This window comes from Balaenoptera borealis (assembly GCF_965194805.1).
Source record: "Balaenoptera borealis genome assembly, chromosome: 12".
NCBI classification, from domain to species: Eukaryota; Metazoa; Chordata; class Mammalia; order Artiodactyla; family Balaenopteridae; genus Balaenoptera; species Balaenoptera borealis.
In genome coordinates this window covers 76145342-76173035 of record NC_138869.1, presented here as the reverse complement: position 1 = coordinate 76173035, position 27694 = coordinate 76145342, and the positions used below count along the sequence as shown (strand labels likewise).

Below are 27694 nucleotides of genomic sequence, written 5' to 3'. Positions count from 1 at the left end.
CATTGTTTCCTTCCAATTCTATACCTTTCTTTTCCTTTGGTGTCTGCTTTTGCTAGGACATCCAATTCACTGTCAACTAGAAGCAGGAATAGCAGACATCCCTGACTTCTTCCTGAATTTAAAGGAAATGCTTCTAATGTTTTCCCACTAATAATAAGGATTACTATAGGTTTTTGGCAGATGCTCTTTAACAGATTAGGGAAGTTTCTTTTTATCTCTAGTTTATTGTTAAATTTTATGAGGGCTTCCCTGGTGGCGCAGTGGTTAAGAATCCACCTGCCAATGCAGGGGACATGGGTTCGAGCCCTGGTCCAGGAAGATCCCACATGCCGTGGAGCAAATAAGCCTGTGTGCCACAACTACTGAGTCTGCGCTCTAGAGCCTGCGAGCTACAACTACTGAGCCCGCGTAATGCAACTACTGAAGCCCGCGTTCCTAGAGTCCGTGCTCCACAAGAGAAGCCACCGCAATGAGAAGCCCGTGCACCGCAATGAAGAGGAGCCCCCGCTCGCCACAACTAGAGAAAGCCCACACGCAGCAACGAAGACCCAACGCAGCCAAAAATAAATAAATTTTAAAAAAAGTTTTTATGAAATACTTTTTCTACGTCTATTGAAATGATCTTATGGGCTTTCTTTTTCATCTATAAATGCTATAAATTACATTAATATTTTTATGTTAAACTTTCTTTGCATTTCCAGGATAAATTCAATCAGAACATGATATATTATCTTTTCTATATACTGCTGGGTTTGATTTGCTTATATTTTGAACAAGGTATCAGCATCTATGCTCATACATGATATTAAGCTGTAATTTTTCTTTCTCATACTATATTTGTCTAGCTTGGAATTAAGGTTTTACTAACCTCATTGAATAAGTTGAAAATATCTCTTCCTTTTTAAATTTCTAAGAAAAGGTGGTATAAAATTGGAATTGTTTTTTTCAGTGTTTGGTAGAGCATTCCTATAAAACCTTCTGGGTTGTAGGAAGATCTTACTGATTCAAATTTTGTTTATGGCTATATGTAAAGTGACCATATGCATTCTGGTTTGCCTGGGCTAATAAATCTTAGGATTTATTCTGCTACTCTTTGTTTAACTTCCTAACTTCTATCCTTGATTTATCAATTTTGAATTCTTTTTTCTTTTCTAATATATGAAAAGGCTAAGGCTTTATATTTCCCTATAAGTGTTAAGTTGCATCCTGTAAGTTTTTTTCTTTATTAACGATACCTGTCATAAAATGCACAGATCTTGGGGCTTCCCTGGTGGCGCAGTGGTTGAGAATCTGCCTGCTAATGCAGGGGACACGGGTTCAAGCCCTGGTCTGGGAAGATCCCACATGCCGCGGAGCGACTAGGCCCGTGAGCCACAATTACTGAGCCTGCGCGTCTAGAGCCTGTGCTCCGCAACAAGAAAGGCCGCGATAGTGAGAGGCCCGCGCACCGCGATGAAGAGTGGCCCCCGCTCACCGCAACTAGAGAAAGCCCTCTCACAGAAACGAAGACCCAACACAGCCATAAGTAAATAAATAAAATAAAAATACGTTTTAAAAAAAAAAAAAAAAAAGCACAGATCTTAAGTATACAGTTTTATGAGTTTGGGCACAGTAAACACGCACGTTACAATCATCCAAATCAAGATATAGGATATTTCCCTCATCTGAGAAAGCTTTCCTTTCTCTTGGGTAGGTACCTACAAGTAGAGAAGCTGAGTCTTAGTGTAGGCATCCCATAAGTTCTACCGTGTGATATTTTCATTATCATTTAGTTCCAGTTCTTAACAAGTTTCCATTAAGATTTTTTTCTTTGACTTTTAAGTTATTTGGAAGTGTGTTTTTAAGTTTCCACATGTGGGACTTTTTGTTGTTGATGATGATGATTTCTAACTTAATTGCATTTTGCATTTATAACACTCATTTTTTGAAGTGTTTTGAGACTTGCTTTATGACTTATGGTGTAAATTTCAGTGCTTAAAAAGAATATGGGAACTTCCCTGATGGTCCAGTGGTTAAGGCTCCATGGTCTCAATGCAGGGGACCTGAGTTTGACCCCTGATCAGGGTACTAGATCCCACATGCATGCTGCAACTAAGAGCCCACATGGCACAACTAAGAGTTTGCATGCTGTAACTAAGAGCCCACACACTGCAACTAAAGATCCCGCATGCCACAATGAAGATCCCGTGTGCCACAACTAAGACCCAGTGCAAATAAATAAATAACTATTAAAAAAAAAAGAATATGTATTTTTCAATTCACACATACACAAATATATACATTTATTTAACAAGTTTGATATATATACACACACATACACATATATAAATAGATATACAAATATATAGATACATACATACAGATATAGGTCTCAAGCTTGTTAATGGCATTGTTGAAATCTTCCAAATCCTTTCTGATTTTTGTCTGTCTTGTCTATCAATTACTAAAAAAGATGTTATCGATATTAAAATCTCCTACCCCGATTGATAAATGGTGGATTTATCAATTTCTCCTTATAGTTTTGTCAAATTTGGCTTTATATATTCTGAACCTTTGTTATTGGGGATGTACAGGTTTAGAATTATTATATATAATTCTAGTAAACAATATTATTGTAGCAAATTTTCAAGTCATCCTATAGTGGCTATCTCTTACAATGCTTTTTGCCTTAGCACCTATTTTATCTCATGTTACTATTGGCGTTAGCTTCCTTTCAGTTAGTATTTATTTAGTATATTTTTTCCATCATTTAATTTTCAGCCTCTCTATATATTATTTCTTTTCTATCAATGCTTTTAATGAGGCCTAGATTAGAAGTCAGAAGACCTCTGTTCTAGTCTCATCGTTCAGTTGGGTGTAAGAATACTTGCATTGGGCTTCCCTGGTGGCACAGTGGTTGAGAATCCGCCTGCCAATGCAGGGGACACGGGTTCAATCCCTGGTCCGGGAAGATCCCACATGCCGCGGAGCAACTAAGCTCGTGTGCCACAACTACTGAGCCTGTGCTCTAGAGCCCGTGAGCCACAGCTACTGAGCCCTTGTGCCGCAACTACTGAAGCCTGCGCGCCTAGAGCCCATGCTCCACAATGAGAGAAGCCACTGCAATGAGAAGCCCGCGCACCGCAACGAAGAGTAGCCCCCGCTCGCCTCAACTAGAGAAAGTCTGCGCCCAGCAACGAAGACCCAACACAGCCAAAAATAAATAAATAAATAAAATAAATTAAAAAAAAAAAGAATACTTGCATTGCACACTCCCCTTCACCGGTGTTGTGAGATTCAAATGAGATAAGATATGTGAAATCACTTTGCAAACTTTAAAGTATTCTGCAAATTATTGTCCTAGCCACCTAACAATGAGCATCCTCAAAAGCTTGCTTAAAGCCATAGTGGTTAAGAGCTTAGTTGGTTAACAGAGTCATGCTTTTGCATTTGCAAATATTATTTCATAGGGCAGTTGCAAGATTAAATGTATTGGGGGGGGTGGTGGTGGGATGAATTGGGAGATTGGGATTGACATATATACACTAATATGTATAAAATAGATAACTAATAAGAACCTACTGTATAAAAAAATAAAATAAAATTCAAAAAAAGATTAAATGTATTAAAAGTACTAAATTATGTGGGGCATAGTGAGTGTTCAATAAATAGTAACTCAATATTTTTATGATTATGATTATTATGTTGCTTTTGCTTTTACCTGAATTCTAGCTCCTCAGCTTACCAGTGTATGACCATACGCAAATTCCTTAACCTCTCTAAGCCTCAGCTTCCTCATCTTTGAAGCTAGGATAATAATAACTACTTCATAGTGTTGTTCTGACAATGATGTAAAATGATGATGAAAAGAGCTTGGCACTGTGCCTGGTTACCGTGATCTTGAGGATCTCTTCTGCTATTTAGAGTTCTTTTTTTTTTTTTTAATTAATTTATTTATTTATTTATTTTTGGCTGTGTTGGGTCTTCGTTGCTGGGCGTGTGGGCTTTCTCTAGTTGCAGTGAGCAGGGGCTACTCTTCATTGCAGTGCGTGGGCTTCTCATTGCAGTGGCTTCTCTTGTTGTGGAGCACGGGCTCTAGGCGCACGGGCTTCAGTAGTTGTGGCATGTGGGCTCAGTAGTTGTGGCTCGAGGGCTCTATAGAGTGCAGGCTCAGTAGTTGCGGCACACGGGCTTAGTTGCTCCGCGGCATGTGGGATCTTCCCAGAACAGGGCTCAAACCTGTGTTTTTAAAGCATTCTGTCTAAAGCTAAATTCTCCATCCTTTATCCCCACCAAATCATCTCAGCTTCTTGAGCACCGAAGTGATGGGCTTATGTCAAACCCTATCCTTCAGGAGCTCACCACCTAATAGAAGACTGACCCTAAAACATGTGCTAGAAATGCCATTGTGGAAATCCATACAGAGTGCTTCAGGAGACTCTACAGAAGAGATGAGCCCTGTGGGGACAAGGGTGGCCAAGTCGGGGAAAGCTTCCCAGACCAGGAGAAGCCCATTTCCCCATTTCCACCAAACATACCAGAACCATTGTCTATCATTCTGCCAACATATAACAAACTGGGTTTCATAAAATTAAACAGCTCTTTTCACTTCATAACTTCCAAGCAGTGACTCAGGCATCCAGGCTCTTACTTCTTTTGGTGACACAGGGTTCATGTTCTGGAAGTCCTTTATTAGCTTCTTCTGCATCCTACTCTAAGTGAGAGAGTGTGAGGGCTGTGCTAGGCGTGCTATGTGCCTGAAGAGGCATCATCATCGCTGCCCACATTAATTGGTCAGACCCAGTGGCTGGCCGCAGCCTAACTGCATGGGAAGCTGGGAGTTGTAGTTTCCCTGTGTACCCAGGAAGAGGAAAAGGGATTGGTGGGCTTCTAACCGGTCTTAGCCATAGCTGCCTCAGAGACATCTTTGACAGCACCCTCTTCTGGCTTGCTCCCTTTGCTGCTCTTGTGAAAGCCTGGGCCACAGAGCAGAGGGCCATCACCTCAGTAATCCCAGGTGTTCAGTCCCAGCTTGATAAGACCCACAACTTTTTTTCTGCCATCTTGTTCACTTTAGTAATCCTTCCAGCTGAGAAAAAGTTATTTTGGCACCCGGACCAGTGTTTGGCACATAGTAGGTATACAAGAAGTATTTTTTAAATGTGTGAATTCTCTCAGCTCTAGGAATTGCTTAAAGGTTACTTAAAAGTGTAAATTAAACTGAGCACTTGGGTGGGCTAAGAGAGAGAGAGAGAGAGAAAGGGAGAGAGAGAGGGAGTGAGGGGGACAGGGGAGGGGAAGGAGGAGGGAGCTTTTGAATGCTTCATAATCAGGGCTGGGAGGACCTCTTTTTTTTTTTTTTTTTTAAGAGCTTGTTTATTGGTCACAGCTGAACTGCTCCTGAAGGCAAATGAAAACAACTCAGTGCTAGAGGCTTTCCAGCGTGGCTGCTTCCTTCCGTAGAATCAGAAAGGAAAAGTGACAAGGCTGAGCAGAGGCCCCAAGGGACTCGAGCTGGAAGGGAAGCTTTCACTGTGCCCTGTTGGCACTTAGGGAGCCCGCAGAGCGTGGCCGAGCACAGACTCTGATGGGTTCACAGTCTAGTTTGGCCACCTCTATCCGTGGGACCCTGGACAAGTTACTTAATCTTTTTGTGCCAGTTTCCTCATCTGTACTATGAAGATAATAATACCTACCTCCCCTGGTTTTTAGATTAAGCAGGTTAATGTAATAAAAAGCATAGACCAGTGACTGGCCCAATGTAACTGCTATGTAATTGTGGATGTTGTCATCATTAGGGACAGAAAAGAAGTGGTCGTAAGAAATCCTAAAATGATAGATTGGAAGAGCCCTTAGTGGGGACTGTGTCTAATCCCCAGCACCATGGGCTATTCTTGGTGTCCAGTTGGATTCTTGTGCTGCCTCTGGTTTTCAGCTCACATGATGGCTCTAAGCTATTTGGTAAAGTAGGTGAAATTTATTTTAATGGCTTCCTAAATCCAGGCTGCCCCAGCCCAATCCCTGCCCCACCTTGCCTGTTTTGCCCCCAGTCTGCCTTTTCTACCCCAGAACACTCACACTGTTCCCCACCACCCAGATCTTCCTTCAGGCACCCCCTCACCACCCCACCTTAGTTCTGCTGGATCTCTGTCCCAGGATCGCATTCTGCACATCAGTGCCAACTAGTTAATCTGATAAAAGGATTGCTCTGAAAGTACTAATTGGGGATGGTGCAAAGGTTGCTGCTTCATACAAAGGTGCATTATGACTGGGGCCCTTCTCGAGAAAATGCCCCACCCTTTGTGTCCTGGTTGGTGGGAGGGAGAGATGGAACAGCTTTCCAGCTGGGAAGTTGGAGAGATTTAAGGCCATCAACCTTCCCTGAAAGAAGACAGATCATCTCTGAGCTTCCATCCTGTTGGCTGGGGAGGGGATAGATGAAGATACTGGCAGACACTTGGCAGGGGAACATGGCAGGGACCTTTAATCAAGATTTCTAGACACAGAGCTACGTGCTGGAGGGGGTGGGGCAGGATATAAAAATGGGTTAGACTTGTCCCTGCCTTCCAGGAGTTAGGCAAATGCAAGTACCCATTCAATAAGCACACAAAGGAAACTATGTCACATGCTAACACAGATACAAATCAGAGTATAGACAAGGATGAGAGATAACATTCAAACTGTAGGTTCCTGATGATTCCATGAAAAGGCTGATGGTAGCCTTAGAACTGAGTCATGAAGAGGATTTTTTTTAAGTATATTTAATTTTTTACCAGTACTAGAAAATCTACAAATACTAGAGCACAGAAAGAAAAGAAAATCATCCACGATCTCACTATTCAAGGCGACCTCTGTTATCTCCAGATAATGGGGTTATAGGTGATTTTTGTTTGCTCTACATTTCTGTATTTTTAAGTTTTCTATCATGAGTTTTACAATTTAAAAATATACATTCATAAAAACAAAAAAATTAAAACGCAAAGACAACTCAGGCTAACCTTTCAGTGTGTTATCCTCTTAGTTATTTGCAATATACAATTTTTTCATTCCATTCATACAATGATGCATACCTGCTCTTTTCAACTTCTCAGCATTTGCCCTGCTGTTATAAATGCTTCGTAAATATAACTGAGTGATTGTGGATGTAATTCATATGGTCATTTCCTTCCATTGGGCTGTAAGCTTGTTTACAAAAATTTGCTGTTCTAAATAGTCCTTGTACATTCCTATGCATAAGTCCTTTTTTTAAATCAATAAACTTTATTTTTTAGGTTGACAGCAAAGCTGAACAGAAAGTGCACAGAGTTCTCGTATAGCCCCTGTCCTCACACATGTACAACCTCCTCCACTACCGACCCCACTCTTGACATCCCCCCCAGAGGGTACATTTGTCATCATCAATGAACCTACAGTGTCACATCATATTCACCCAAAGTCCAGTTTACATTAGGGTTCACTCTTGGTGTTGTACATTCTGTGGGTTTTGACATGTGTCCACCTCTGTAATATCATACAGAGTAGTTTCACTGCCCTGAAAGTTCTCCGTGCTCTGCCTGTTCATCCCTTCCTCCCTGCTGAACCCTGGCGACCACTGATCTTTTTACTGTCCCCATAGTTTTGCATTTTCCAAAATGTCTTATAGGTGGAATTACACAGTATGTAGCCTTTTCAGATTGGCTTCTTTCACTTAGTAATATGCATCTAAGATTCCTCTATGTCTTTCCATGACTTGATAATTCCTTTTTTTTTTTTTTTTGCACTGAATAATATTCCGTTGTCTGCATGTACCACAGTTTATTTATCTGTCCACCTACTGAAGGACATCTTGGTTGGTTTTAGGTTTGGGCAATTATGAATAAAGCTGCTGTACACATCCATGTGCAGACTTTTTTTTTTTTTGAATGTTAAGTCTCCTGGATTCAAAGAGCTGCCCTAATTTTCTTTTTTTTTTAATTTTATTTAAATAATTTATTTATTTATGGCTGTGCTGGGTCTTCGTTTCTGTGTGAGGGCTTTCTCTAGTTGTGGCGAGCGGGGGCCACTCTTCATCGCGGTGCGCGGGCCTCTCACTATCGCGGCCTCTCTTGTTGCAGAGCACAGGCTCCAGACGCGCAGGCTCAGTAATTGTGGCTCGTGGGCCTAGTCGCTCCGCGGCATGTGGGATCTTCCCAGACCAGGGCTTGAACCCGTGTCCCCTGCATTGGCAGGCAGATTCTCAACCACTACGCCACCAGGGAAGCCCAATGTGCAGACTTTTATGTGGACATAAGTTTTCAGTTCATTTAGGTAAATACCAAGGAGCACAATTGCTAGATCATATGGTAAGAGTATGTTTAGTTTTGTAAGAAACCACCAAACTGTCCTCAATGTAGCTGTACCATTTTGCATTTCCAACAACAGTGAATGAGAGTTCCTGTTGCTTCACATCCTCACCAGCATTTGGTGTTGCCAGTGTTCTGGATATCCAATATGTATATAGTGGTGTGAAATAATAGAAAAAATGTACATTGGTTTCTGCCCTGGGTTCCTGGCACAGAGGAAACCCTTGTAATTTCCTAAGTGATAAGAACACTAGGAGCATCTTTTGTTCTAATATTTGGTCTTTGACCCCAGTTCCTGATGCAGGGCTCCTAAATCCCTTGGAATTTCCTGGGTGATAGGAGAGTCTTTTGTTCTAATAAGGCAACTCTGGGTGGGCTCCTGGATGGCCTCAGGATATGGGTTGGCCACCAGAAAGATCACGCCATGATTAGAAGCTTGGAATTGTCAGCCCCGTTCCCCCATTCTCTAGAGAGGAGAGAGTGGCTGGAAATCAGTTAATAATTGATCATGCCTACATGAGGAAACCTCCATTAAAAATCTCAGTAGCATGGGGTGGGGAGTTTCCAGGAGGGTGAACATGTTCACATACCAGGAAGGTGATGAACACCACCTCCACTTGGGACCCTCCCAGACCTTACCCTATGTATCTCTTCATCTGGCTGTTCATTTGTTATCCTTTATCATATCCTTTAATAAACTGGTAAACTTAAGTAAATGTTTCCCTGGGTTCTGTGAGCTGCTCTAATGAATGAATTGAATCCAAGGAGGGAGGAGGTCATGGGAACCTCTGATTTGTAGCCACGTTGGACAGAAGTTGTGGGTAACCTGGAGACCTACTACTTGCAACTGGCATTTAAGTGTGGGGCAGTCTCGTGAGACTGAGCCCTTAATCTGTGGGATCTGACGCTACCTCCAGGTAGATGCTGTCAGAGTTGAGTTGAATTGTAGGACACCCAGCTGGTGTCAGATAATTGCTTGGGTTAGGGGAAAAAACACACACATCTCGTGTCAGAAGTGTTGTGGTGTGGTAATAGTGTGAGAGTAAAGGAGAAAGACATATAGGAGGAGGACTGTGAGGTTTTTCGTATACAAGTGGTATCTCATTTTTGTTTTAATTTGCATTCCCTAAGGACATATGATGTTGAGCATCTTTTCATATATTTATATGCCGTCTGTATGTCTTCTCATGGTAAGGTATCAGGACTTTTGCCCACTTTTTAATCAAATTGTTAACTTTCACATTGTTGAGTTTTAAGAGTTCTTTGTATACTTTGGATAACAGTCCTTTATCAGATGTATCTTTTGCAAATATTTTACCTCAGTCTCTAGATTGTCTTCTCATTCTCTTCATATTGTCTTTCACGGAGCAGAAGTTTTAATTTTAAAGAAGTCTAGCTTATCAATCATTTCTTTCATGGATCGTGCTTTTGGTGTTGTATCTGCAAAGCCATCACCATACCCAAGATCATTTAGGTTTTCTCCTGTATTCTCTCTCTTTTTTTTTTAATTTTTAAAAATAAATTTATTTATTTATTTTTGGCTGCATTGGGTCTTCATTGCTGCGCATGGGCGTTCTCTAGTTGTGGCGAGCGGGGACTGCTCTTCATTGTGGTGCACAGGCTTCTCATTGCCGTGGCTTCTCTTGTTGTGGAGCACAGTCTCTAGGCATGTGGGCTCAGTAGTTGTGGCACGTGGGATCTAGAGCAGAGGCTCAGTAGTTGTGGCACACCGGCTTAGTTGCTCCGCGGCATGTGGGATCTTCTCGGACCAGGTATCAAACCCATGTCCCCTGCATTGGCAGGCAGATTCTTAGGCTCGCGGGCTTCAGTAGTTGCAGCACACGGGCTCAGTAGTTGTGGCTCGTGGGCTCTAGAGCGCAGGCTCAGGCTCAGTAGTTGTGGCGCACAGGCTTAGTTGCTCCGCGGCATGTGGGATCTTCCCGGACCAGGGCTCAAACCCGTGTCACCTGCATTGGCAGGCGGATTCTTAACAACCACGCCACCAGGGAAGTCCCTCTCCTATATTCTCTTCTAGGAGTTTTATAGTTTTGTGTTTTACATTTAGGTCTATGATCCATTTTGAGTTAATTTTTGTGAAGGGTGTAGGTCTATGTCTAGATTGATTGATTTGCATATGGATGTCCATTTGTACCAGCACCATTTATTGAAAAGAATATCTTTGCTCCATTGCACTGCCTTTCCTTTTTTGTCACAAATCAGTTGATTATATTTATGTTGAGTCTATTTCTGGGCTCTCTATTCTGTTCCATTGACCTATTTGTCTATTCTTTTGTGAATACGACAGTGTCTTGAAGTTGGGTAGTGTCAGTCCTCTGACTTTGTTCTTCTCCTTAATATTGAATTGACTATTTGGGATCTTTTGTCTCTTCATATAAACTTTAGAAGCAGTTTGTCAATATCCACAAAATAAGTTGCTGGGATTTTTATTGGAATTGTGTTGAATCTTTAGATCAAGTTGGGAAGAACGGACATCTTGATAATCTTGAGTATTCCTGTCCATAAACATGGAATATCTCTCTGGCTATTTAGTTCTTCTTTGATATCTTTCATCAGAGTTTTGTAGTTTTCCTCATTTAGATTTGTACTTAGGTATACATCTAACAAAATAAATAAATATTTTGTTTTTTGGGGGTGCTAATGTAAATGGTAATTTCAAATTCCATTTGTTCATTGCTAGTTTATGGGAAAGGAGTTGGCTTTGGTATATTAACCTTGTATCTTGCAGCCTTGCTATAATCACTTATTAGTTCCAGAGGTTTTTGTTGTTGTTGTTGATTCGTTCAGATTTTCTATATAGACAATTATGTCATCTGTGAACAAATATAGTTTTATTTCCTCTTTCTCAATCTGTATACCTTTTATTTTATTTTCTTGTTTTGTTTCATTGGCTAGGACTTCCAGTACAATGTTGAAAACAGTGGTGAGAGGGGACATCCTTGCCTTGTTCCTGATCTTAGGGAGAAAACTTCAAGCTTCTCACCATTAAATATGATGTTAGCTGTAGGTTTTTGGTAGATGTTCTTTATCAAGTTCCCCTCTATCCCTAGTTTACTGAGAGATTTTTAAAAATCATGAATGGGTTTTGGATTTTGTCAAGTGCTTTTTCTGCATCTATTGATGTCATTATGTGATTTTTCTTCTTTAGCCTGTTGATGTGATGGATTATATTAATTGATTTTTGAATGTTGAACCAGCCTTGCATACCTGTGATAAATCTCACTTGTTCGTGGTGTATAACTTTTGTATAATTCTGTATTATTGGATTCAATTTGCTAATATTTTGTTGAGGATTTTTGCATCTATCTTCATGAGAGAGTTGGGCTGTGGTTTTCTTTTCATATAATGTTTTTGTCTGGTTTTGGTATTAGGGTAATACTGGCCTCATAGAATAATTTAGGACATACTCCTTCTGTATCTATCTTCTGAAAGAGATTATAGAGAATTTAATTTCTTCTTTAAATGGTAGAAAGAAGAAATTAACACCCATCTGGGCTTGGTGTGTTCTGTTTTGGAAGGTTATTAATTATTGATTTGTTTTCTTTAATATACATAGGCCTATTTAGATTGTCCTTTAGTAATTTTTTTAAGGATATATTTCTAAAGGTAGGATTCCTGGTCATTGGTTTGATGTGTGTGTGTGTGTGTGTGTGTGTGTGTGAGATTCTGAAAGTAGTACATGCTCATTGTTAAATAAATAAACTGGATAGAAATATACCAAATAAAGAAGTAAAAGTTTCCCAACAACCCCCTTCACCAGACAGACTCCACAGAAGTGATCACTATTAATTGTTTGCTGTGGATTTTTCCAAACATTTTCTATGCCCGGTTTGAATATTTTGAAAGGCCTTGATACCTAGTGATAAATTGCTTTCTAAAAGACCTGTAATAAGGCGTGATCATTTCTAACAGGAGTGAGGTTTAATTTTTTTTTTCATTTTTTTTAAGTATAGAAATAGAGCATGTTACTATAGACAATAAAGAACATTTTTAAAGGAAAAAATTTAGATCACCCATAATTACACTATATAGGATGACCAACAGTAATGTTTTAATTTTATTTATTTTTGGCTGCGTTTTGGATCTTTGTTGCTGCGCGCGGGCTTTCTCTAGTTGCGGCGAGCAGGGGCTACTCTTCCTTTCGGTGCGCAGGCTTCTCATTGCGTTGGCTTCTCTTGTTGCAGAGCATGGGCTCTAGGCGCAAGGACTTCAGTAGTTGTGGCGCACGGGCTTAGTTGCTCTGCTCCACAGCATGTGGGATCTTCCCGGACCAGGGATTGAACCCGAGTCCCCTGCGTCGGCAGGCGGATTCTTAACCACTGTGCCACCTGGGAAGTCCCAATAGTAATGTTTTAGAATGTACCTCTCCGGGCATAAAACAGGAGCACAAATCACAGATGTCATGTGACAAGCACAATGCACCAGATCAAGAGATAGAACATGTCAGTTCCCCCCACCAATCGTGCATTGATACTTTAGTATAGTCAGAATCATCTTCTCTAGCCAAGTTTGTTTATTCGTTTTTGTTTTTTAACCATCTTAACATTCTTTCTTTACTCAATTTTTTTCTGACTTAATATAGTGAATATTTTTCCGTATCTTTAAAAATTCTGCATAATCTTGGGATGATTATCCAAGTATATGTAAATATTTATATCGTTCTCTGGCTTTCTTAGACCAAATTCCTAGAAGAATATGAGTGTTTTAAAAACATCTGGGGGAATTCCCTGGCAGTCTGGTGGTTAAGACTCGGAGCTTTCATTGCCGAGGGCCTGGGGTTCGATCCCTGGTCGGGGAAGTAAGATCCCACAAGCCACACGGTGCAATCAAAAAAAAAAAAAAAAGTTTGGTGCTTATTGTCCAACTGTCTTCCAGAAACATATCAAGTTTACACTCTAAAGGTAATATTTTAACGGGGAGGGAGTGTGAGAGGGAAGGAGGGAGGGGGAAAGCTAGGGGATGCCCAGCACATGGCCATTATTCATGGTGACTTTGCTGAGACGTGGCCAGCTTGATGGCTGGTGGCTCCGTCCAGCAGGTTGGCGCCCTCAGCTTTATGGGTCCGTGGCCTGAACATTCATTTATTCATTCAACAAATATGATTGAGCGCCTTCTCTTGCTCTGCATTGTTCTAGGTGCTGAACATACTGCATGGAGAAGGCAAACTTCCTGCACTTGGAGAGCTTACATTCTGATGGGGCAGTCAGACCATAAGCATCTAAACAAATGAATATGTAATATGTCTGACAGTGAAAGAATTAAGAAAAAGAAAGCAGAGTCTGGGCGTGGAGAGTGCCTGCTTGGGCATGTTGGTGCCATTTGAATTGGGCTGGTCAGGGAGGGCAGTAATATTAAAGTTGAGACCTGAGTGAGGAGCTACAGGAAAATCTAGAGCTGTTCTGAGTCTCAGTCCTGACTGGACATAAGAATCACCTGGGAGAGGTTTAAAAAAAGAATCCCAGTCCACACTCCAGGCCATTTGAACATGAATCTCTGGAGATGGAACCCAGGCACCAGTATTTTTAAGTGCCTTGGGTGATTCCAGTGTGCAGCCAGGGTAGAGAACCAGTGGTTTAGGGAAGCTCTGTCCAATAGAAATGCATTTCAAACCACATATATAATTTTAAAAATTCTAGTAGCTTCATTTAAGAAATAAAAAGAAACAGGTGACATTAATTTTAATAACATTTTAATTTAATACATCGAAAATATTATTTCATCATGTAACCAATATAAAACATTATTAGTGTAATATTTTACATCTTTTGTACTAAGTCTTTGAGGTCCAGTGTGTATTTTACATTCAGAAGCACATCTCAGTTTAGACCAACCACATTGCAAGTGCTCAATAGAAACTTGTGGCCACTGTATCAGCCAGCACAGAGGAAGAGCTTTCTGAGCAAAAGACACGAAAAATTCTTGAGTCTGAGGTGCAACTAGGAGGCAGGTGTGACTGGAGGGGAGTAAAGGATGGGGGGAGTGGTAATAGATGAGGTCCAAGAGATAGTCAGGGCCTAGCATTTTGGATTTTATTCTAAATGTGATGGAAAGCCATTGGTGACTTTTAAGGCCAGAAATGGTTTGCTTTAATTTACTTTTTTAAAAGACAGTTTGGCTGCTGCATTGGAAACAGTCTGCATGGTGGCCAGAGCGCAGCAGAAAGGTCTAGAAATAGGCTATTACTTTAGCATGGGTGACAGATACAGGCAGCTTGGATTTGAGATGTCATGGAGCAGGTACTGAAAAGTTTTAGGATTCCCAGCAGATATTCCAAGGCAAAGCCCTTTGGAGTTGCTGATGGACTAGATGTGATACGTGAGAAAGAGAAAAGTCAAAGATGACTCCAAGAGTTTTGTCCTGAGCAAATGATGTGGGGCTGGGTTTGGGGTAGGGAGTGGAAATAAGTTTGGGAGGAAAATAAGAGTTGAATTTAACCAACAGCCAGTAAGAAGCCAGGGCCTAATACATCACCAAAGACATAAATCCTGCCAACTTGAATGAGCTTGGAAGCAAATTCTTCCCCAGTGGAGTCTCCACATGAGAATGCAGCCCAGCCAAAACCTTGGCTGCAGTCTTGTGAAACCCTGCTCAGAAAGCCCAGCTAAACTCCTGACTCATTTGAAACTATGAGATAATAAATGTGTATTGTTATAAGCTGAAAACAAAACAAAGAGTTGAATTTAAGCATAGACCAATCAACATTGGGTGGTGTCCTCTAAAATCTAGAACCCAGGGGGTATGAAAAAGTGCAGGAAGTGTTCAAGCAATGGAGATCCCAAAAGGCAAGAATATGTGTTGGGGCAGGGGCCAGGGTATGGAAGAAATAGGAGATAAAACACACTGCAATAGATCATAGAGGGCCTTGAATGCCAAACTAAGGAATTTGAAACTTATTTGATAGGCATGGGGGGAACTATTGGAAATTTTTGAGCAATAACTGATAGGATCAGAGCTTAACTTTACACTGACAATTCTATGTTTAACAACATGAAAAATGCCCATGAGATAATTTTCACTAAAATTTTAGGTATAGGATGATTAGAGCCAAGTTTTTTTTTTTAATCTCATGTCTGAAAAAAAAGGCTCATGTATAAAAAAAAGAAACTGGAAGGAACATTATCAAAATGTTTAATAGAGATGGTTTCAGTGGTTGGTAAGACTATAAATAGATTGGTTTTCTTTCCTTTTCTTTCTACTTCTTTATATTTTCCAATTTTCTTTAATTGAGCATAACTAATTTTATAGTGAGAATAAGTTTAAACTAACAACTTAAACGTGTCCAGGATTGGAGGAGTATTTTGGATGGAGAGAATGGAGGTAGGGATAGGAGAGGATGAACTGGGTCAGGGGCCATGGGAAGAGGAGGGAAGTGGAAAATGTATTTTTTTGCCTTTGAATTGGATACATAAGGAAGCCTTACCACAAACGAGTGTTGTGGTTAAGAGGATGGGCCCTGGGGCCAGGCTGCTGGGGTTTGAATCTGAACTTGGCCACTTACTTGGGCAAATTACTCTCTGTGCTTTTTTACAATCTGTAAATAGGAATAACAATTGTACCTACCACATGAGGTTGTTCTAGGAACTAATTGAGTGAATACGTATTAGCCACTTAGAGAGAGCAGTATTCAGCTCATAGTAGGCACTCAATATATTAGCTATTATTCTTGTTACTCCCAGGGACCTGGCCTCAGTGGAATTGGTGCTGAAGGTGGGTGCAGAATATGTATTGGAGTGGAGTGGGTAGACAAAGGTTATTGAAGCATTATTCCTAATAGTTTAGATCTAATTCTTTTTTACACTTTTTAAAAAACTTTTTAAATTTATTTTTTGGCTGCATTGGGTCTTCGTTACTGCACGCGGGCTTTCTCTAGTTGCAGCGAGCGGGAGCTACTCTTCGTTGCAGTGTTCAGGCTTCTCATTGCGGTGGCTTCTCTTGTTGCAGAGCACAGGCTCTAGGCACGCGGGCTTCAGTAACTGTGGCACACAGGCTTAGATGCTCCGTGGCATGTGGGATCTTCCCGGACCAGGGATCGAACCCGTGTCCCTTGCATTGGCAGGCAGATTCTCAACCACTGCACCACCAGGGAAGTCCCAAGAATATAATTTTTATAAGAATATATTTGTACATTATACAGTTTAAAAAAAATCTTAGTAAAGTTTTTTTGAAAATAGATTGGGCTGTCTCAGAAATTGTAAGTTCCCATCATTGAAGAAGTTCCCACAAGTGCTGCATAGATCGTAGGGGGCGGGTACAGGCCTGTGACTGCAAACTAGTTTTCATCAGAGGATGTACTGGGTTTTTTACATAACTAGACTCATTCCATTAAAGGTGTTGTCCTTTATTCTGAGCCCTCTTAAAGGGTTTGGTGTTCAGGTATTCTTTATTTTATGAAATACGGTATATATAGACTAGGTTTTTTCCCTGATAACCTTACTTGACAACAGTCTTACTTTTTGGTCTCCAAAATTTTGGGGGAAATTTTATTGGTCTCTGAAATGTAAATTTCTGGGAACTAGAGTTGTGGGGAAAGTGAATAATTTGGTTAGGCTCAATGAGGTGCCCCTGACTCCCCTTCTGACCCTAAGATTCTCTCATTTCAGGGCCCAGGCTGGACCCCTCATGTCAGTGAGTCATTCTGCAAATGTGAGCTTTGAGATGGGGGGATTGGGTAAAGACGCGATTGGAGCCACACAGCTCTGCTGCTACAACTGTCATCTAGTTCTTCGAATATACCCTCCTGGCAGAGAGTCAGACTATTTTAGGGACAGCTGCCCTGTGGCCCCTGAGCAAAGAACAGCCGCACACAGCCTCGCATTTGAGCTGGCAAGTGGAAGAGGAAGGCTCCTGGCGGGGAGGCTCTGTGCTGTGCTGTGGTGCCAGGAGGTGTTGTCCAGGTCAGTCCAGTAGGATCTCCACCCCAAGGAGCTGATAGTCTGATACCTTTCACGTGCAAAAGACAACTTTGTTTTCACAACTTCTCAGAGCCTCCATTTCCTCATATATAAAATCAGAATAAGAGTAATAATAATACAATCTAACAGCTTCAGTGATGTATCTCTCCCTACTTCCCTCACCTCCATCCAGAGCTGGAAAGCAGAATCAGACCCTGAGAGATAGACATGGGGTCAAAAGAGAATGGATGGAGCACAGGAGTGCAGAGTTACCTTAAAGAGACAGAATGGCTTCCAGACCAACAAGGCCTAATTGTCATTGGACCAGGAAACTAACATATCCATCTACTTTCTAAGAAAGGTCCGTTAGCCCTGGATACTTTTTTTTTTTTTGGTCATGCTGCGCAGCTTGTGGGATCTTAGTTCCCTGACCGGGGATCGAACCCGGGGCAGCACTGAAAGCACAGAGTCCTAACCACTGGACTGCCGGGGAATTCCCAGTTCTGGATACTTTTTTTTTTTTTTTTTTAATTTATTTATTTATTTATTTTTGGCTGTGTTGGGTCTTTGTTTCTGTGCGAGGACTTTCTCTAGTTGTGGCGAGCGGGGGCCACTCTTCATCGCGGTGCGCGGGCCTCTCACTGTCGCGGCCTCTCATTGCGGAGCACAGGCTCCAGACGCGCAGGCTCAGTAGTTGTGGCTCACGGGCCTAGTTGCTCCGCGGCATGTGGGATCTTCCCTGATGAGGGCTCGAACCCGTGTCCCCTGCATTGGCAGGCAGATTCTCAACCACTGTGCCACCAGGGAAGCCCCTGGATACTTTTTAAAAGAGGAAAGAGGTCACTGAGTGGAGAGGGGGCCTGACCTAGCGATTATTCCCTATTGTGGAAGGAGTCACCACTCGGGCTGTGCCCCCAACACTGGAACCCTGTGGCCCCTCCCTTAGTTCAACCCCATACCCACCTAGCCCCCTTCTGATTCCCCTCTGGTCCCCCCTGGGGAAGGGCCTACCGGGAGAGAATGTGCTGACCGGAGGCCCCTGGGTGCCTCTGTCCTGTCCACTCAGCAGCTGTGTCTTGCACTGTCGGTTAATACTTGGCTGTGTGGGGTGCGCAGCTGTCTTAGGGTGCTGGTTACCTGGAGTCCCCCCGGGAGTGGGGGCCCCTCTGAACATGTTGGCAGGTCCGATTTTAGAGGCTGAGGAGGTAGGTCCGGCATGAGGTGCCTTCGCTAAGGTCACGCTGCCCGGGTGGCCCTGAAGCCACCTCCCCAGGCAATGCCCTGTCCCTTCCCCCGCTCTAGTTTCTCCAGTTCAGCTCCCAGTGTTCCTGTGAAGATGAAATCAAGACTTCCCTGGCGGTCCAGTGGTTAAGACTCTGCGCTTCCACTGCAGGGGGTACGGGTTGGATCCCTGGTGGAGGAACTAAGATCCCCCAAGCCAAGCTGCACGGCCGGAAAAAAAAAAAAGGGTGAAATCAGTTAGTGGAGGAGAGAGCACTTTCTAACATGGTTAAGCATTGTACACACGTAAATGACGATCATTTTTTTTTAATTTTTTTTTTTAATTTATTTTATTTATGGCTGTGTTGGGTCTTCGTTTCTGTGCGAGGGCTTTCTCCAGTTGTGGCAAGCGGGGGCCACTCTTCATCGCGGTGCGCGGGCCTCTCGCTATCGCGGCCTCTCTTGTTGCGGAGCACAGGCTCCAGACGCGCAGGCTCAGCAATTGTGGCTCACGGGCCCAGCCGCTCCGCGGCATGTGGGATCTTCCCAGACCAGGGCTCGAACCCGTGTCCCCTGCATTGGCAGGCGGATTCTCAACCACTGCGCCACCAGGGAAGCCCATGACGATCATTTTTAAATGGGATCATGTGTGTGTAAACTCTGAAAAAGTATAATGTGCCCTATGAATTACCGTCATTCTGCTGGAAGCCCAGAACCGTGGGGAATTGACAGTTAAGCTCAAGAGAAATAGCAGATTGGCCCCCACCCCCCTGCCCCCTTTTCAGGGTTAACTTGATGACAGGGCCCGGGTTTACGCAGAGGAAGAGCCAAGGTGGGAACTGAACCGTGCTGTGGTTCAGCAGGTGGCTGCCTCCCTGTGACCCCGGCCGGCCGAGTTGGGCTGTTGTTGAGGGTAACGAGGGCGCTTGGGACCCTCCATCAGGAGCCGGCTGCAGACAACCGTCGAGCTTCCAGTTCAGCTCAAGGGCAGTGCGCCCCATCACGTGGCTCACCAGACCCTGAGCTCGGGCTGTTGTTTTTCCGGACCAAAGTGGGCCCCAGCCACCCCCAGCTGCTCGCGTTAGAGGAGAAGGGACGAGGGTTAGCGCCTGCTCAGCCAGCTCTTACGGATGATGGACGCCCCTGCCAAGGCGCCCACCTGAGCTGGATGCAGGCACAGCTGGAGTAGCTCAGGTGTTCCTTTTCGAGGTGGCGCGTTCTAAGCGACTTGGATGTGCATTTATATTTCGAAATCACTTGGGGGGGTGGTTAGAGGCAGGGTGGCGGTGAGGAAAGATAATATCAGATTAGCTGTTCTAAGGGTTTTACATGTGTTAGCTCATTTAATTCACACCTCCCCAAATCCCCGTGGTAGATTTCATTTACAGTAGAAGAAGCTGAGGCACAGAAGGCTTAATTCACCTGTCCAAGATTGTACAGCTATTAGAATGTGACAGAATTGGGATTTAAACCAGGGAGGAAGTCTGGCTGCAGAGTCGAGAGCTCTTTTTATTATTATTGTCATTTTTCGGATGCACACCTAAGACAGAGAGAGACTTGTCAAGGCCACACAGCTGGTACGTGGCAGACATGGGGTCAGTCCACCTCCAGGGGTCACACTGATAACTACCACTCTATTCTACATCCATGGTTGATATTATGGTATTCAACCATAATATATAATATAGTATAATATTCTATTATAGTATAATATTTTATTGTAAGGTTATAATTTATTTAATGAATCTTCTATTGTTGGACATTTAGGTTGTTTCCATTTTTTAGTATTTTAAATAAATGCCAAGACTTTTTTTTTTGAAGAGAGAGAAATGGTAGGAATGTTGTTTGTTTTACCAGTTTATTTGTTTGTTTTAAAGGATTTAGAGCAGATGGGCTGAGCTCTCCGAGGCTGGAAGTGTTGGAGGCTTCGAGCTGACTGCTTGAATGGAGAATGAAATTCTGATTAGGAATGGTGCCAATGTGGAGAGAAGGAAAGAACAGATTCTATGCTTGAGCCCAGAGATTTGGCATTGCCTGCTGAGATAGAAAATTTGGAATGCATTTCAGAAATATCTGTCATTCCCACTTTGGATATTTTCATGTTCTCCAGCATTTTCCAGCCCAACATCTCATTGACGTTGCCCAGACACACGTGGGTGGGGCTGGACAGAGGGTGAGGCCCTTCTCCTCCCCAGATCAGCCAGGTGCAGCCATCCGGAGTCACACCATCTGTTCATCCCATGTCTCTTGCTCCTTCTGCACCTCTCCAACTCAGTCTTCCTTCCAGGGTACCCCTTTCAGTGTCTATATCCCAGGTCAAAAATAGACAATGAGAGATTCCCTGGTGGCACAGTGGTTAAGAATCCGCCTGCCAATGCAGGGGGCACGGGTTCGAGCCCTGGTCCAGGAAGAGACCACATGCCGCGGAGCAACTAAGCCCGTGCACCACAACTACTGAGCCTGCACTGTAGAGCCTGCGAGCCACAACTACTGAAGCCCGTGCGCCTAGAGCCTGTGCTCCTAGAGCCTGTGCTCCTTAACAAGAGAAGCCACTGCACACCACAATGAAGAGTAGCCCCCGCTCGCTGCAACTAAAGCCCGCCCGCAGCAACGAAGACCCAATGCAGCCAAAAAAAAATAGACAAGGAGGCCTGAGGACATCACACATGGTAATGATCGTAAATGGCCTTCTTTGTTGAGTCCTCAGCCTGGCACTAAGTGCTTTCCAGGCCCCATCTCTTTTATCCTCACAACAGCTTTATGGGATGGGGATCACTATGAGACCACCATTTTGTAGAGGAGGAAAAGGAAGCTTCAAGAGGTTAAGGACTTGCCCAAGACCATGTAGCCAGGGCCTGGGGGAGCCAGGATTCAGAGCCAAGGCTAATCTAAACTCCACAGCCACCTCGTGTTAACCACCATATCTACCTTGCAGCCTTCATGATGCACTATAAACAGAGAACACTCTAGCTCTGGGTGGGGGCAATCTTCAGAAAATCAGCAAGAACACGTTCAATAACCTGCGTATATGTACTCCAGATGGGCTCACTTGGAGAATGTCAGAACTGCAAAGGATCCTGGGAGTCTGTTTTCCTACCTTATTTTTAAATTGTGGCAAATGAGGTCTAGAGAGATCCACCAACTTGGCCTAAGGGTGAGATGATGGCCCAACCAGATTAGAACCAGAGGCTTCTGATGCCCACCCCATAGCTCCTCAAGAGACAGGCAGCTCTTAGCTCTACTCTGCAGGGAGGATTGGGAGCAAAAGGATGAGTCAGTAGGCAGGTTGAGGGGAGGTAGGAGTAGTTTGGCACCGCTGGGCAATGCTGGGGTTCAGGGGAGCTATGGAGGCACAAGGGTCCTGTAATTGTCCACTCTTGACTCCAGCACACACTTGAGTTCCAATTCCACTGTCCTGAGAAATACGGGAGGGGGCAGTTGGCAGGAAGACAATGTTGTCTGATGATTAGGAGCCTGGGCTCTGACATTAGACAGACTGGGATTCAAATCCAGGCAAGGTGCTTCACCTCTCTGAGCCTCAGTTTCTTTATCCACAAAATGGGGGTAATTACTTATTGTGTGGAGCCACGGTGAGAAAGAAATGAGACAATGCTTGTAAAGAAACTGGCACAAGTTTGTGGAAAGAAGAGAAGAAACTTGGGGTTGTCTGAGTTGGTGGAAAAAAGAGAACATAAAACTGGTAACCAAATATATGATTTCAACAAAAGGCCAAGTATTTCTTAATTTCATCTGATTCATGATTTCTCACAGGCGCTGTCAGGGTGGGTGCTCGTTTCATATTCCCCACATGGAGGCGGGTTGTGCTGGTGGTGGGAAATGGCTCTGTGACCTCTCTTTGGTGAAGAGGAATGGGTTAGAGTTAGTTGGGCTCACGAATAACATGGGATTGCTTTTTACTTCCTGTCTTGAAAGGGGTGGGGGAGATAGAGAGGAAGGAGGATTGTTAATATAAACTTGAAATCCAGATTTTTTTTTCTAAAGTTCATGTCCTCAGCTGTGTGACCTCAAATGAACCTCTCACTGTCTCAATTCTCTCTTTACCACAAGGTCATTGAGATGGCCACATAATAGCCACTTTACATGCAGCATCTTGTTTAATCCTTGAGACAAGCCTGTGAGATAGATATTACCATCCCATTTTAGATAAAGGAGAAAACTGTGGTTCAGGGGAAGTTAAGTTACTTGTCTAAGGCCACACAGCACACAGCCAGCAAGGGATATATCTGTGATTTAAGCCCAGGACTGACACCAAAGCCCATGTACTTTCCACTCTGCCCCAGGGTAGATTCAGATTTTGTTGGGTCTAAAGCTTATGCAATTTTGGGGGGCCCTCTTTAAGAAAAACAATGCAAAATCCCAAATATAAAAGGTACAAAAGTGAATATTCATTTAGATTTTGAAATGAAATCACGACATATTAGAAAAATGTTAAAGATGAAAAATATCACAAATGTCACAAAATCCAGAAAAATAACAGAATATTTGTGTTATCTACTTGATTCTCCTCTATAATACTTTTTTCCTACATCTTTTGGCCGCATCCTCTTCGTATCTTCTTATGATAGTTTCCATAGAGAAAATAAAAAAGATAACCCAGTGTTATCTAGCATGGTTGATTGGAGGATTTTTAAATTATCGGTGGTTTAGAAAAGTTTATTCCAGCTTCACAAGTGACTGGTGATATCATATAAATATTAGGATAGTTGTCAAATTTGGGGAAAACTCCATCAAAGTTCCTGCCATATGTGAGCCATAAGATTTTAGGGCAAGTTATGTTTTCTGGTGCAGTGATTTATCTAAAATAATCTTTGAATTGGTGACACATCTTACCCTGTTTGCTGTCAGCTAAATGTTATCTTCGTTGATAACCACTGTTTTATCAAAATCAGCAAAAAATTCTAATCTTTTCCAATCGTTTCCCCTCTCCTACCCCTTGATATGGAATGAAGATGGTTTACATTAATAAAAGACTCATAATTAAACTCCTTTCTCCTAAATCTATGACCTTTTAAAGGGAATTCATTACAAAATACCGGATGTGAAAATATTTGAAGCATTTGGATGATCTGGCCTAGAAAGGGGAAGGCTGGAGGAAGCAAATAAATAACCACCTTCAAGGACATGAACCTTAGTGGGCAACAGAGTCACCAGGGTGTATCTGAGACTTTGATTCTGGGATCTGGGGAGGGGCTCAGGTAGCTGCCCAGTTACCAGTTTCTGCAAATCACTTTGAGCAAGTGTCCTAAAATGGATACAAAGAGTAATAGAGAAATTTGTGAGTGTGAGGACAGCTGACAGCTGCCTTGCTGTGGACTCAGAGTGTGATCCCTGGTTCAGAATTGCTGGGGGAGCTGGTTAGAAATGCAGAATCTCAGGCCCCACCCAAAACTGCTGAATCATAGTCTGCATTTTCACAAAGTCCCGGGTGGTTCTGTGCAGGTGATTGTCTGAGAAGCCCTGGACCAGAGACTTTAGCAGAAACTTCCAGATGTGCCCCATCCCAACTTGGAAGCTGGTCTTTTTCCCCTCTGTGTCCTTTGCCTTTGGACATGGCCTGTCTTCTAGCACTCATCCATTGTGTTGATTCATTGTATCTCTATTTCCCCTCCCACTGGGCTGTGAACTAAAGGACCAGGTGTATTCCTTTTTGATTTCCAACCCCTCTCGGTGCCTTGCACACAGGAGGTACCATTTATGGAATGCCACCGGGTGCCAAGAGTTTTGCCTCTCTTACCTCCCTTGGCCCTCCCCTCAAGCTTGTAGACTGAAACAAATACCCCCATTTTACACGTGAAGAAACTGAGGCTCCGTCGCCTGCCTAGTGTCATGAGTGGCAGAGCTGGAATCCAAGGGGTATCTGATTGCAAAGCCTTCAGTAGGGGATTAGTAAATGTTTGTCCCATCACTTATTGATTTGATTATTCATTCAAGCATTCATTCGTGTTTTAATTTATTCACTGAAGAGACTCAGGGGAAGATGAGGAAGAAGAGCGTAGAATATATTTCCTCCTGGTGAACTATTTTTAGAACAGGTGCTGGGTGGTGTCAGCCTTCCAGGGGCAGGGAGCTGGGCTGCCCAGGAGGCCCCCAGCGAGTCCAGCCTTGGGAGCGGGGACTTGATACTCCACCACCGCCCCACCCCTTTCAAAATGTCCTCCATGACTCAGCAAAGAAACCATGGGTCTGAAATCAGAGATGAGGGCAAAAAACCCTCAAAAATGCTGTCTTTTTCTGGAGGAATTTCCCTTTCATGTCTCTCATTCCTCTGCTAGGGAATCCAGGAAGCCTTTGGCCTGTGGTCAGCTGTGACCCCCAGTCTGGTTTCCTGGGACTCAGCCCTCCTCCTCCTGCATCGTCCCCAGGCCTGGGGACAAGGTCAATTTTTCTTCTTCATTGGTCTCTGGTTTGAGGCTGCCGGGAGCTTGCCCAGTCCATGTCTCCTTAGCTTGTCCTTAAATCATTAAATCCAGATCCTGGACCTCTCAGTTTCCTCCTCTGTAAAGCGGGGATAACAATAAATTTGAGGATTAAAATAATTAATTTATGTAACACATTTAGAACCATGCCTGACACACAGTATATATAACTGTTTCTGTTGTTCTTGTTATCATTAATTATGAAGCAGATATTCATACCTGGAGGAGACTTGGATGAACTTGTGCTAAACTTCTTCTCTTTCCATTTGTTCCCACCTCACCCCAGAATGTGTGTGAATTCTCAATTATCCATGTTGTAGACAGCTTAAAGGGGCAACTGCAAATGAGGGAATATATGAATAAATTAGAAAGCTCCCGGTTGCCCTTTGACAATGAAATTCTTGTAAATGGATAGGAGGCATGACTAAATAGATTGTTGGTTTGGGAATAACCACATTCATCCTGGGAGGGGGTGGCCCTCTGAGAATGTACGATCCTAGGAGAGATAGACCTTCCTTCTAAGAGGTAGTTTACAGATAGACTGAGAAATTCAGCATGAACATATATAGGAAGGAGAGAGTAATTCCTTGCTGGAGCGGGACTTGTGGCTCAGCCCTGGACGTGTTTCATAACCACCTGGGGATAAACATACAGAACCTGGGCCCCAGGCCTAGTGATTCTGGTCTCCCGGTCTGGGAGTGGAGTAGGGGCATCAGAATTCTTCATAAGCTCGGTGGTTCCCTGGTAGCCTAGTGGGCCTAGTGGTCAGGATTCCAGGCTTTCACTGCCATGGCCCGGGTTCAATCCCTGGTTGGGGAACTGAGATCCCGCAAGCCACGTGGCGCGGCTAAAAAAAAAAAGGATTCTTCACCAGCTCACCAGGTGATCAGGAATGAAACCAAGCAGTAAATGGAGACAACGTAATAATTACAACACATACCATAAACTGGACATTGGAGGTGCATTTCTCTCCCTCAGAACCACCCCTACAAGCAGCTTATATGATCCCCATTTTATAGGTGAGAACACTGAGGCTCAAGGTCACACAGCAGAGCTTGTATTTTAATCTAGATCTGAGTCTACAGGCCTAATAGATAATATTTTTGTTACATTCCACACTGCAGGAGGTCAGCCTGGAAGAAACTTCCCAGAAATTGAAATTAAGATCCTCTGCTCTGAGGTAAACTATAAAATCGATACATAATGGGTCAGAGCAAAAATAGGCAAACTGATCTAAAGAGACACAGAGGCTTCTAGAGCCAAGGAGGGCTCAACCTTAACCCTTGGCCTCTGTTAACGTATCTGAAGAAAGAATGCGTCAGTGGGGCTGGGGGGTGCTTGGGCTGAGAGAGGGGTCCTGGCCCTGCTGACCTCTGGCAGCATCGTGATCTGGCATCAGCTCTTTGCTTCAGCTTTCTCCCTTCTCTCCCCACCTCTCTGGCTGTTGTTTCCTTCTGAGTCTCCTCTTTCTCCACTTACCCCTTGAACGTGGGTGATCTCTGTATTCTGCTCTCCCACATTTCCTAGGTGGCAGTATCCAGTCCGGGGCTGGGTTGCCTGTGCTGAGGACTTCAGAGGTGCATGCCTACCCCTGATGTCCAGGCTCAAGGCATCAAGGTCAAGGTCAGAGAGAGGGGAGGGTGTCTGCAGCCAGGGCCAGAGTCCACGCTCCAGCTGGGCCCATGTTGGCTGTGGACCTTAAAAGTTATTTTTTTAGTCTCAGTCTCTTTACCTGTGAAATGGGATAGTAATGCCTACCTTAAATGATTGTTGTGAGAATGAAAATAGACTCGGCATTCCAAGCGCACAGTAAGAACTCTATAAATGACACCTATTTATTATGTCCAGCCGGTGTGGGACTTCACTTGAATGTGGACACTTCAACAGCAACCTGTGAAATAGAGAATCTTTTCCCCTAAATCTGTTCTTCCACTTAGATAGATTCCTAATCCTAGGAAATAGAAACACCTTCCTTCAAATTGCCAAAGCCAGACTCCCAAGAGTCAGCCTGGACTATTCTCCCCACCACCATCCAAATGGCCACCGAGTTCCAGTGATTCTGTCTCCTGCATTTCTTCTATTATCATAAGCTGCCCTTGGAATTTCTCACTAAGTTATTACAAGAACCTCTTAACTGCTCACTTAGTTTACTCTTCCTGAAACTCCAAATGCTTATGTACTCAGGTTCTGGTGCAGATGAAAACCCTTTAATAGCTCACCATTGCCTTTGGGGCACAACTCAGATTCTGCTGCAGCCATAAAGTCCTTCATGATCTGCCCTTCCTTCTGTCCGGCCTCCGTTCTTGCCACCATCCTGTCTTGGGCCCTACCTGCTGGCAGTACTGAACCACACACCAAATATTCCTGGTCCTCACACCTCACTAAGTATCACTAAGTCTTCACTAGGAGAAAAACCACATACACACACACGCACGCACACACACACACACGCACACACACATACAGCCTGGAGCAGGTGCCCTTCTCCCGAGGTTTCCGTCTGTTTTTCCAACAGGACTCTGAGCCCCCAGCTCCCCTTGGGCATCTCTGGGTGCCTGGTATGTGGCAGGCTCTCAGTAGGAGGCTCTCCTAATAAAGCGTAACATTGCATGGGGCGGGCCATGCACAGTTCTGTACAATTTACAGCCTCACACCTCTGTGGGGTCCGTTTGCTTCATTCATCCATTCTGCTGTATTTGTTGAACACTTCCCTCAAGCCCCGGTCCAGGCACTGGGGATGTGGCAGGGTTAGGAGGATGGGAATTCTAGAGGTAGGGGAAGTGGCTCCCATTTTATCTAAAAAGGTCAGGAAAGCCTCTCTGAGAAG

General features: G+C 43.5%; 1 protein-coding gene across 3 annotated transcripts in view; it reads left to right on the top strand.

The window, feature by feature from the left end:
- Window positions 1-27694, top strand: part of CCND3 (cyclin D3) — an 81344-nt gene that overhangs the window by 29535 nt on the left and 24115 nt on the right. The window lies entirely within an intron of this gene.